The sequence below is a fragment of the Artemia sp. Qi Xiang Cuo genome, chromosome 17 (assembly GCF_049724085.1).
Source record: "Artemia sp. Qi Xiang Cuo chromosome 17, ASM4972408v1, whole genome shotgun sequence".
NCBI lineage: Eukaryota > Metazoa > Arthropoda > Branchiopoda > Anostraca > Artemiidae > Artemia > Artemia sp. Qi Xiang Cuo.
This window is the reverse complement of record NC_142810.1, coordinates 59931939-59943862: the sequence shown is the minus strand read 5'-3', so window position 1 is coordinate 59943862 and position 11924 is coordinate 59931939. Positions and strand designations below refer to the sequence as shown.

Here is an 11924-nt window from a genome sequence, read left to right as displayed (position 1 = left end):
CCTAACGACGCCAGTATCGGAGGAATCCACCACGAGGATTCAGGTTATTTTTGAACGTCTGCCAGGGATTCTTTCTTTGGTCACTACGACTCTTTTTCCAGGTTGAGGCGTGGCCACAGTTGAGGAGGTGGTATGAAGATACTCTGTGACAGGGCCGTATCCAGGATTTTTGTTCAGGGGGGGTTTTACTAATTTTTGACTTTTTTTAGGGGGGAGGGGTTTACTAATTTTTGACTCAGTTTTCGTATATATATATAATATATATACATATATATAGTATATATATATATATATATATATATATATATATATATATATATATATATATATATATATATATATATATATATATATATATATATATATATATATATATATATATATATATATATATATATATATATATATATGTATATATATATATATATAGTATTAGTAGGCAGGAGACCACGGAAAATGAGTTTGCATTTGAAGATAATTGGAAGAAGAGTATCAAAGCTCAAGTTTATGGCCCTGTGAAGGAAGAAGATGATGCATTAATCGAGCCATTAAGGGTAGAAGAAGTTTAAAGGAAAGTTTAAAGGAGATGATGGGATATTCAGCACCTGGTCCTGGTGGTATTCCAGCAGCTCTATGGAAGTATAGTAGAAACGTAACATTATATATTCATAACATTGTATCTCTTTGATATTTACAGCAGTTCTTCGATCTGGAACTTGGCCTAGTGAGTGGAACTTGGCAGTAGAACTTTAATTAACCTATGCCTTCCCAAGGCCCAATTTGCACTTTACTGAAAAATATAAATGTTTTAACTTTTATAACTTTAATAAATCAAATAATATTAACATTTTGATTTTTAAATATCAGTATATGTATATTAAACTGACAATGCAAATTTATTTGTATTTTTTCAGTAAAGTGCAAATTTTGTTCTGGCCTTGGGAAGGCATAGGGGTTTTGCGCCCAACTTATGTTAATTTCTGCTCGTTTTGAGTTTGACGCGGTTAATTATTGTAATTTCTGTTCGTTTTGGGTTTCATTTATTTATCGATGCTGATTTGTGGTAGTTTCACGCTTGGTAGATTATTTGATTTTATTTTTGCTCATTTCATGTTTAATGGAGTTCTTTACTTTTCTTTGAAAAATTTATTTTGTGGAAAAAGTTTTTAAATTAATTTCTGTTCGTTTTATATTGACATAGTCTTTTCAGGGAAATAGAAAATAGTACTTTAAATCTTTTCGTTTTTAAAGACTTTATAGTTTGGCCTGCTATTTGTATGCTGGAGAAAAATTTCCAGCAATTTTTAACAACAAACACCCTTTTAAAAATCTGGACATAAATAGTACTGTTTAATTTAGTTTCATACCTCCTCTAGTTGACCTGAAATGGAAAACTTGATACCATTCGCAAAAAAATCTGTTTACTTTCTTTGATAGCTTCGATCCACTTACGCTATTTTGATTTGGTTAAATTTTAAGAGCATGAATGGGAGGGTTGGCGTGGGAGGGTGGCCGTGGGAGAGTGGGAGTGGAAGAGGGATTAGTTGCCCTCAAACTACTTTCGACTATTAAAAAGGGCATCATCCAATTTCTATTTTCAATCGAATGAGCCCTTTTCGAAGTTCCCACGAAAACTCCTTCGACACGAAGTGTCCTGGTCTAAACAACAACAACAACAAAAAATAATACATTATACCCACTTCGATCTTTACTATAAAAATGTCAAGCCTTCCAGTAACTTTCGACTATTATAAAGGGCACTAGGCCTTTCGATCTCCAATCGAATGAGCCCTTTTGGAAACTACAACGCTTTCTATATACGCCTTATATGCCCCCCAGGACATAAATTACAACCCTTACCCTAAGGTCTGTTAGGGCGGTTGTCATCCTCTAAGACCGAATTTCCAGAACTTTCAACTACGTTAAACAACATGGCTATCTCAAAATTTTGATTGGATGTGTTTGGGGAAATGGTGGGCATGAGAGGGGTGTTAGTCACCTTCCAATTACTTTCGACTATTAAAAAGGGCACAAGCCACTCCAATTTCCGATTGAATGAGCGCTTTTCGAAATTTCTACAACAACTTCTTCGATACGAAGTGCCCTGCTCTAAAGCAAAAAATTAATAAATAATACATTGTGCCAACATCGTTCTTATATGTTCCCAGGGCATAACTTAAAAGCCTTGCCCTGAGGGTTGCGAGGGAGTGTCCTCCTCTTTACTTAGTCCCCGTTTCTTGTCTCGTTCTCGAGCGTCCCCGTTCTTTACTTAGGCAGCGCGATCGTGCTGCCTATGATTTATAAAACAACTATCTATATAAACGTTGATGGGCTTGGGGAGGGGGGCTAGTTGCCCTCCAATCACTTTCGACTATTAAAAAGGGCACTAGAACTCTCAATTTCCAATCGAATGAGCCCCTTTTGAAGTTTCTACGACGACCCCTCTCATATGAAGTGTCCTGCTCTAAAGGAAAAAAAAATAATAATAAATAGTACATTGTGCCAACATCGTTCTTATATACCCTCAGGGCATAACTTAAAATCCTTGTCCTGAGGGTTGTGGAGGAGTTTCCTCCTCAAAAACATATTTTTTATCTGGAAATCAACGACGCTGAACAAAAAGGCTACCTCAAAATTGTTATTGGATTTGTTTGGGGAAAGGATGGGTGTGAGGGGCTATTTACCCTCCAATCACTTTCGACTATTAAAAAGGGCGCTAGTCACTCCAATTTCCAATCGAATGAGCCGTTTTTGAAGTTTCTACGACAACTCCTTCGATACGAAGTGCCCGGGTGGAGAGAAAAAAAAAACACATTGTGCCCACATCGTTCTTTACTTAGGCAGCGCTAGCGCGCTGTCTATAATAAGAAGGGAGGTGAATTGTATGAAGCTTTTTTGGATTTAAAAGGGGCATTTGATAATGTAAAGAGGGAACTGTTAATGAAGAATTGTATAAATATTGGCCTGCCATACCCACTTGTATGGATTTTAATAAGTATGTATGAAGCTACGAAGTTTGTCATTAGGGTGGCAAGAAAATTTTCAGATGTAATTTGTTCTAGAAAAGGGGTTAAACCAGGTTGCTCCCTGTCTCCACGGTCATTTTCGTTATTTATTACTGATTTGCCGGATTTTCTTAGGAAGTAAGGAGCCCCAATGGTGTCATTAGATATCTGTGAACTATGCATGCCGATGTTCGCAGATGATCTGGCACTAGTAACGAAGTCTAGATTATTTACGGTTCTTGTTGGATAGAACTAAGGAATATATAGATAGGAAGCAACTAAGCCTGAATGTAAAGGAGTCAGCAATTATGGTTTTTAGAAAAGGGGGTAAGATTACAAGTAGGGATAGAGTAAAATGGGAGGGAATAGATTTAGAAATTAGGGAGGAGTTTACGTATTTATGATATACGTATTCGTCAAATGGTAAGTTTGTAAAGCAACTGAAACTAAGTCTTGCTAAAGGAAAGTCCTGCGCCTATGCTGTGACTGCTAGCCAACTGGCGAACATACATAACCTGAAGATGCATACCTAAAACTGTTGGAGTGCCCGCCTACACACTCGACAACAAGATATCTAAAATCGTTTGTGCCCTATTACGTCAGATGTAACAACAATAGTGTCCTGAAGTAGAGGTGATGGTTCATCATTTGTGTTTTTCTTGGTGCTATGTCCTTTTGTGCTTTTCTTCTTTTTTTGTGCTTAAATTTACGATACCCATTTTATTGCAGTGTGATAAAGAGAACGGATAAAGATTATTATTATTATACATAAGCAGATATTTCAGGTAAAGATTGCATCGACTATGCATTATGGATCTGAAGTTTGGGGATACATAGTTGGTGAGAGGATGGAGGAGATTCAGCTTCAGTATTTTAAGAGAGTTTTAGGTCTACATTTTTCAACGAATAGTTTAGTATTGAGAGGACATCTAGGTTTATTTTCTTTAAGAAGTGATAGGCTAGTAGGGATGATAAGACTATGGGAGGAAATCTTGAGTTCGACCAGAGTAAGGATAACAAAAGCAGCATGTTTAGAAGCTCTGAGGATCCCAAAGAGTGATACGTGGCCATCTCAAATAAAGAAGATATTGGATGATTGTGGATTTTCAGGCTATGGAATGTTGGACTAGGGATTGGATTAAAGGAAGGAGAAGCTGCAAGTAGGGTCAGGGAGAGGTTAAGGGACACAAGATCCAGGTTGGCAAGCGTTCGTGATTGAGACCCGATCACTGGAGTTGTATGCAAAAGGTAAGGAGCAGTGGGGAGAAGAATTGTATTTTAAGGCGGGGCTTCAAAAGAGGCAGCTAAAGTTTATTATTTGTGTTAGGTCAGATGGGTTACGAGTAGGTGAGAGAAGGAAGTATCTAGTAGGGGTTAGGCAAGTTTCTGGTCCTTACTTTTGTCTTATGTGTGGGAAAGAGGAAGATTTGGTTCATTTTGAGTGAAAGTGTAGTGAATTAATGGATTTAAGGAAAGAATTGTTTGGGGCTGAGGCTTGGGAGAGAGATGAGATAATAAATTTATTAGCAAGGAAAGATATGGGAGGTATAAAGAGACTTGGAAGGTTCCTGACGATGGGTATAGAGCATAAATAAAGATTATAGAACATAGACATAGATTATAGTCGACTAGCCTAGATTATACTTTTGTGCCAGTTTAAGCTTGTATGAAAGTGTCTTTGTTTTTGTGACCACAGCCCCTTGTATATATATATATATATATATATATATATATATATATATATATATATATATATATATATATATATATATATATATATATATATATATATATATATATAATATATATATATATATATATATATATATATATATATATATATATATATATATATATATATATATATATATATATATATATATATATATATATATATATATATATATATATATATATATATATATATATATGACAAAAAAAATCATGTATACTCATTTCCGTGGATTGAAAAGTTACTGATTACCGGGTTGCCAAAAGTTTTGAAAACCGAGTTTCAAAATGAGAAAAAGGGGAAAAAGTGTCCTTGGAGATAACTGACGAGTCTAAGAATTTATCTGCTCATTTTCTGAAGGAAAAAATAAACAGAAAACTCAAAGTCCTTAGATTAAACAAAAAAATCTGTTTCTGTCAACAGATGTACATATTACCAGATTAATTAGCAAAGTGTGGACCTAATATAATAAACATATTTTTGCAAAGACAAGTGAAGCTTTATGACGTGCTTTTTTTTACTTTTTTTTATTAGCATATCCCTCATTTTCGCCGAACAAGAAAACAAAATCTTAGTATATGCTTGGCACACTGGCTCCTGGGGGACTGCTCACTTCGTAACTCAGACCCATTCCTAACGTTGGTGGTGCCTGGGAAAAAATTAATTACAGCTCCCCCCCCCCAACTCAAATATAAGCAAAAAAAGCCAAATCAAAATGAAAATTTGATCAAAGGGGACTGGAAAGCCTCCTCAGATACCCTCCCCTATCACGGGGCCCGTAAAACTTACCCAGCCCCCCCCCCCACTCGAACGGCTCTGTCGTAACTTTTTGTGCATATTCCGCCACTGATCATAAATATCGCTCTAGCCATTGGATTTGAACAGCTTTGAATTTATGTCCACCAGCAGGGAGAGATAAGGAGGCATGCCCCCCGGTTTACAAGAAGACATTTAAAATGTGCCAAAAGAGGAAAATGAGATTTGCTCCTAACTCCTAGTAGCCTACTAGTTGAGCAGTCGTACCCCTTCGGAAAAGTTCCAATCATCACTCTTGCTTTAACTACCTGGAAATTTAAGTAGTTAAGAAGATTGGATGCCCTTGCAGGCATATACACCAACATTTTTTTTGTGGACCCAAGGCTGTACACATCGATGGTTAAGGGGTTTGACCCCCCCCCCCCCTCTACCTTTTGTCTGACTCGTAAGAGCAGAGCAAAACTGCATATAACGACATTTTTTATGTGTTTATTGAAGGTTTTTTTTATAAGCCCCCCTCAACCGAAAAAATACCCCTCCTCCCCATCGACCAAAAATTTTGGCTACGGCCTGGGGGGGGGGGAGGTAATAAAAATTAACAAATTTTGTTGTTTAATTTGAACACGAAGTCTCCAGAAATTTTGAAAATGTAATTTTTCAAGAGGTGGCTTAACCCCCCTTCCCGTGCGTATGTCCCTGATCCTTTGTCACTCTGTTTAACAGGGCTCACGTTAAGGTCAACCTCTCGCCGTCCACAAATACCAGCAGCGAATCTAGGCTACCACATTTTCATTGGGGGAGGATAAGAGGGGTCTACTTTCGGATATTCAAGGAGCATGGGCTATATAATAATTTTTCTCCACATTACTGGGTGAGACCTCCCCCCCCCCCTCTTGCCCCTCCCAAACGACGCCCCTGATAAAAACTAGTAAACCCCCAGCTGAAATATCTTTCACTTATTTGTATTCGTTTCTTCTTTAATGCTTCTGGAATATTCCATTTTCTATTCCTATTTTACCTATTTTTTACTCTTATTTTTATTTTTGTTAATCAAGCAAATGTATTTCTCCTCGAAATCACATATTAATTAATTATTCAAATTAGATGTCTCTCGCCTCTGCGCCTTTAGGGTGTCTTTTACAAAAAGGAGACCAGTTCGCCTAAGGGTTCCTTAGACAAGAGACATCAAAAATGGATACTAAACAACTCTAAAGGTATTTTTAATTTTATTATCTTAATTCAGTTGTTTTAATTATTAAAAGAAGGCTTTTACTCATTGAAAGGAGATATGAATAAAAGAAAATGATGGTTTGCAATGGAAATGAGGCTAAACAGACCTAGGCTTCTTTTGTTTTAATTAAAAGGTGTTTATCTCATTTTTTATTTGTTTATATTTAGCGTAATTAGGCTATGTTATTTTATTTTTTAAACTAATATTAGGTAGGCCTTGACTATTTACTTAGGAGTTAGGGCCTCTCAGGCCTATTCGTAAAAAAACGTCTCAGGATATCTTATTAAATGGAATTTGGTAGGCCTATGCCTTCAGGCTCTTCATGAAAAGACGTCAGAGTGTATAGCCTATTGAACAACCAGTAGTATCTTTAACTTTATTAATTAATTTTAGTTGTTAATCTGTTTTTGGCTATGGGGGTTAAATATATAAAATGTATTTTCCTCAATTAAGAAAACAAGAATCAGTGCACTATGGGAAACCTAGGCTATACAAATCTTTAATATTATCGGTTTTATTTGGCCTAAAGAAAGAATATTTAATTTTAAAAGTAGGCTAGGTAAAATTCTAGATGATGAGGCTTTTTGCAAGGCTATCTTGGAAGGCAGTTGGGTTTGGCCTAGGAGAATGAAACTGTCAGGATTGAGTTCAGAGCCTGATTTTTTTCAAACTCATATCCCTACTGTTTTCCTTGTATAAGGCTTGGAAAATTGCATAGTCTAGAAGATAGGCCTTTTATCTGTCTTAATTTCAAAATAAAATTACATTTTTTTGGGGGGGGGGCTTAACTTTGGTTCAATTTTTTTTTTTTTTACTTTAAGTGTTAGTAAAAACACAATTGCACTGAATTGAGCCTTACACATGATATGACTTATGAGCCATATGGCTAATATGAAACCATATGTGTTTTTTTTTTCAAATTCAAAGCTCATTTTTTCGATTTTTTTTTACTTTATAAGTCAGGGTTTAACAAAGTCATGAAACTCAAAACTCTTTCTTGGGGCTTATTTGTGCTGTAGATCTATCTCTTAAAAATCCACATTTATACAATGAAGTTTATCCAATTTCATCAAAGGTTAGTTCTCTTTGAAAGGGTATAAGTAGACAGGGGCAGAGTCAGGGGGTAAATTTAGTAGCACATGCCCCCAGAAGGTCGAAATTTATGCTAATTACAGGGGTTGAAGGAAAAAACAAAGAAGGAGGCCAAGTTTTATTTGTGTGCCCCCCCTTCAAAAATAAACAGTTACTGTGTATCCATCCCGGGTGGTTGACACTTCAGAAGATTTTCTAAGGGTATAATTTAAACTCTGAAGCTCAGAGCTACTCCTAGGGTTGGTAGCAAATTAATTACAGTCCCCCCTCCCGACTCAAATATGAACCAAAAAAGCTGAATGAAAGTGATAAATCTGATCAAAATGGGCAATCCCTCAGCCGCGGTTTCCTACCCCAGCTACAGTACACGGGACAGGTGACCCGCTTGCCCCCCCCCCCGCCCCCCTTTGAACGGCTCTGCTGAAATCGTCTCTGAAAGTTACATCCACCCAACACAACTACTTTCCAAGATAGATGAAAGCCTCTTATCTAGGACTTTACCCCATTATAAAAAGAGATATAGGCCAGGAACATATGCAGGGGGCCTTAGGTTACTGACAGAATTGTAACTGTTTCTGAATTTCTGAGCACTTCCTATGAAATCATAAAACATTTTTGGCTTATTATTGTCTTCTGTCGTCAAAAAAAAAAAGAAAAAAAAGACACTTATGTGTACATGCCTGACCTAGGCCTTTGGATAATATATAGCCTAAACATTCATAGTGAGAAAGAACTTATTTCAACTGTCCATGGCATTATTTAATGGACAGAATCGTAAATGGTCTAAAACATCTACAATACTAACACTTCATCACCTCACCAAGCTCCCTGAGGCCAACACATACTAGCCTAGGCCTAGTAGTACATTGTCAGTATTAGGTTTAAGAAATTGTAAGTGAATAGGCAAATCTAAGCATTGCCATAAAACCTCGGTATTTCTTCAAGACCACACTGCCTTTCTATGAAGAACAAATAAGAGTTCAAACGGAGATAGGTCCTGTTATTAGACAGTCAAAAACGTATACAAAAGTTCTGGATATTTCGATGATATGTACAGTCATCAGCAGAGGATGAAAATCGTGATGAAGGGAAGAAAACCGTCACCTTGGCAGGAAATATGCTGATGATAAGCGAGCTTCTTGCAGGGTGTCACTAGCCAAAATGTTGGGGGATGGAGACAGTAATTTTTATTAATTGTATGGTTATTTTATCGACTGTTTTTTTTAAATCAATAATTCTTCTCTGATTGCCTGCTTAAAATTAGATTAGGGTAATTATGTATTATAGCGACCCCATTCAAGAAGTGAAGATAGGTTAATCCTAATGAAAAACACCTAAATATGATGAAAATATAATACTTTGGTAACAAAATTATGGAAACTACAACAAAGAATTATGAAAAGCAGGCCGCCCAGAACGCGTTATATTAAATACCTAACCAAGATACCTACTCTGTATATTAAATATTTAATTACAATATAACTATTTAATAGTCTATCTTACTGTGCCTAAGCTAATTACCTCCGAATGTGGACAGACAAACCGGTTTTATGCAGATAGATTAGATCAAACTTCTTAAGTGGGGTCACTATAATACGTAAGTAGCCTACCTTGATTCCAATACAAGTCACTTATAAAATTAAAAAATCACTAGACTTTTTAGAAAATCACTAAAAATTACTAGCCAAAAAAAATCACTTATTAAGAAAAATCACTAGAAATAGTGATAAATCACTAGTGGTTACAGCCCTGTTTGGGTGTCACGGATGAATAAATTTTTCTTTGAAGCTTTAGTTTTCATTAGTCCCATATCCGCTTGTCTTTGTATACATGCCCCGTACGCAAGGCCGTATCCAGGGGGGGGGGAGGTAAGGGGTTTGAACCCCCCCCGCCCCGAAATATTTGTCTGGCTCGTAAAAACGTAACAATAATTAATATAAACAAATTTTTTATGCGTTTTGAAGTTTTTTGTAGGACCCCCCCCCTCACCGAAAAAATCCTTTTGTAAACCCCACCCGCCTCCCCCTACCCCTGAAAAAATCTGATGAAAATCTGAGAAAAAACATTCGTTGACTCTGTTTAAGGTCTCAAAAATCAATGCAGCCAATCTTCAAAATGCTTTTGTTTTCATCAGTGTCTGCCAGGCCCTGTCTATAAGTCCTTTAAGCTACAAGCCTATCAAAGTCGAAAAAATTGGGTCCATTTTTGGCGTCACGAACCAATACCGCCAAAATTAGTTTCAAATTTGTGTTCTGTATAGGAGTGTATCTTGCCAAGAAACTTGTGAACGTCAAATGCAAGCCATTGGGAGAGACAAAATTCCGTGGCGTTTTGCAAAAATGGCCTAAGTCCACTTTTCCTAGTTTTAAAGGAGAGCAAAATGAAAAAAAAAAATCTTTGTCACAAATCAGAGTTTAAGGAAACTGTAAAGACTGACTCCTAGTTAACCTTTTGGTCGGAATTCGCTGGAAATGTCCAAATTGCTGAACTTCTCGTTACTTAGAAGATAAGGGATTTTTTTTTTTTTTTTTTACACACTTTTGGAGCTGTTTGTAACTCCGTCAGGATTAAAGATAAACCCATTTTGAATAGACTAATCGATAGATTTCTTCGATTACTTTCGAACCGTATGCTTGACTCATTTTCAGAAAAAAGTGGTCTTAGGCCCTTTTTGCAAAACGCCATGGAGTTAAGGCCCCATTTTTGTGCGTCTTGACTCTGAGTCTTTGGGTGGAATGTTCAAAACCCAAAAAATGTTTTTGCCCTTTTTTTCAGACGGGGTAGTTTTTTTTTGAAGTTTTTGCTGTGCATAACCCCTTGGCCCAATTGCTCATGGGTATAAGTTCCAGGCTTTATTGTTTCTTGGGCGAATCCCAATTTAGGGGACACAAATATTTCTTTGATTCAGACGTAAAGCTGATTCGATTTTTTTTCTCTCCATTTTTATGAAGCAAATGCTTTACATGTTAAGTGTTTAAATGTTATGAGATCTGATTTATAATCCCCCTCCTACAGGTAATGGAACTTTTGCGGGGGATTTGTAGATTGTTGTGTAATTATTGTACTGTTATCTGGAAAATAAATCTATCTAAACAAAGACCCAACCTGTGGCTGTCTTCTGTGCTAAAACTTCTGTGTGAACAATGGGTGATTTCTATAACTTAGGGCAATTGCCCCTGTTGCTGTGAGGTTGATGTCAACCCCAGCGGGCATGCTTATTAGACTTATGAATGTCTAAGAACAAAAACCCTATCTTAAGATTTTTATCCAATATTATGGGGGCTACGTGGGGGGGGGGTAGTAGAAAAGGGTATACGACGGATACGGGTTGGCCTCAAAATTTGTATCCATTCCATAAACAATTTCCTGTTCACTTGCCTTCACGTCTTTCTCTCAATCTCTCTCACCCTTCCTTGAAAATCTGTTTGCGTGCATGCTCTTCCCTCCTCTTTCTCTTATTCCCTCTTTCATTCTTTATCTTTTTCTTTCCTACATCCCTGTATTTGTGTATGTGTGCAAGGATTGTCCTTTGGTGTAGGCTGTGTCTCAGTCACAGAACGCTTTCCAATTTCCGCAGCCAAATTGTCACGAACAATTTTCTGCTGGCTGTTGCACATAGAATTGCTGACGAAAAAGTTGTTGTAGTAATTTTTAGGAATAATGAAAAGAAGATATAGCAAATTAAAAAAAATAAAAAAAAGAAACATCAAAGTATCTTGATTGTAACATATTGATTTCGGTCAAATGCAGATAAAATAGATTCAACTGATCAAAAGAGCATTTGCGCTGTATATCAAGAATGGTTTGAGTGTCTGTCTCAGAAACTTCATTCGCCTTCTCTCCTTTGACATCGCAAAAGCCTTTGATCGCGTATGGCGCGAGGACCTTGTATTCAAACTAAAAGCCTATGAAGTTGGGTGTTGGCTATTTGAAATGCTTGCTGACTTTCTCAATGTTCAATATATGTTGTCCTTGACGGCTTCATTTCAAAAGAAAGCTCGGTTTTAGCCGGAGTACCCTAAGGAAGTATTCTTGGGCCGACATAAACGATCTAGGGGATATCCTTGTGAAAAAAGCCTCACCACTTGGCTGATCTGAAAAAATTGAG

General features: G+C 36.7%; 1 protein-coding gene across 1 annotated transcript in view; it reads left to right on the top strand.

The window, feature by feature from the left end:
• The first annotated feature begins 6618 nt into the window (after positions 1-6618).
• Positions 6619-11924, top strand: part of LOC148942422 (LIM domain transcription factor LMO4.2) — a 36141-nt gene continuing 30835 nt past the window's right edge. Inside the window, exon 1 of the mRNA XM_089103391.1 lies at positions 6619-6707. The gene's annotated coding sequence lies outside the window, so the exon portion shown is untranslated. The remainder of the gene's footprint in view (positions 6708-11924) is intronic.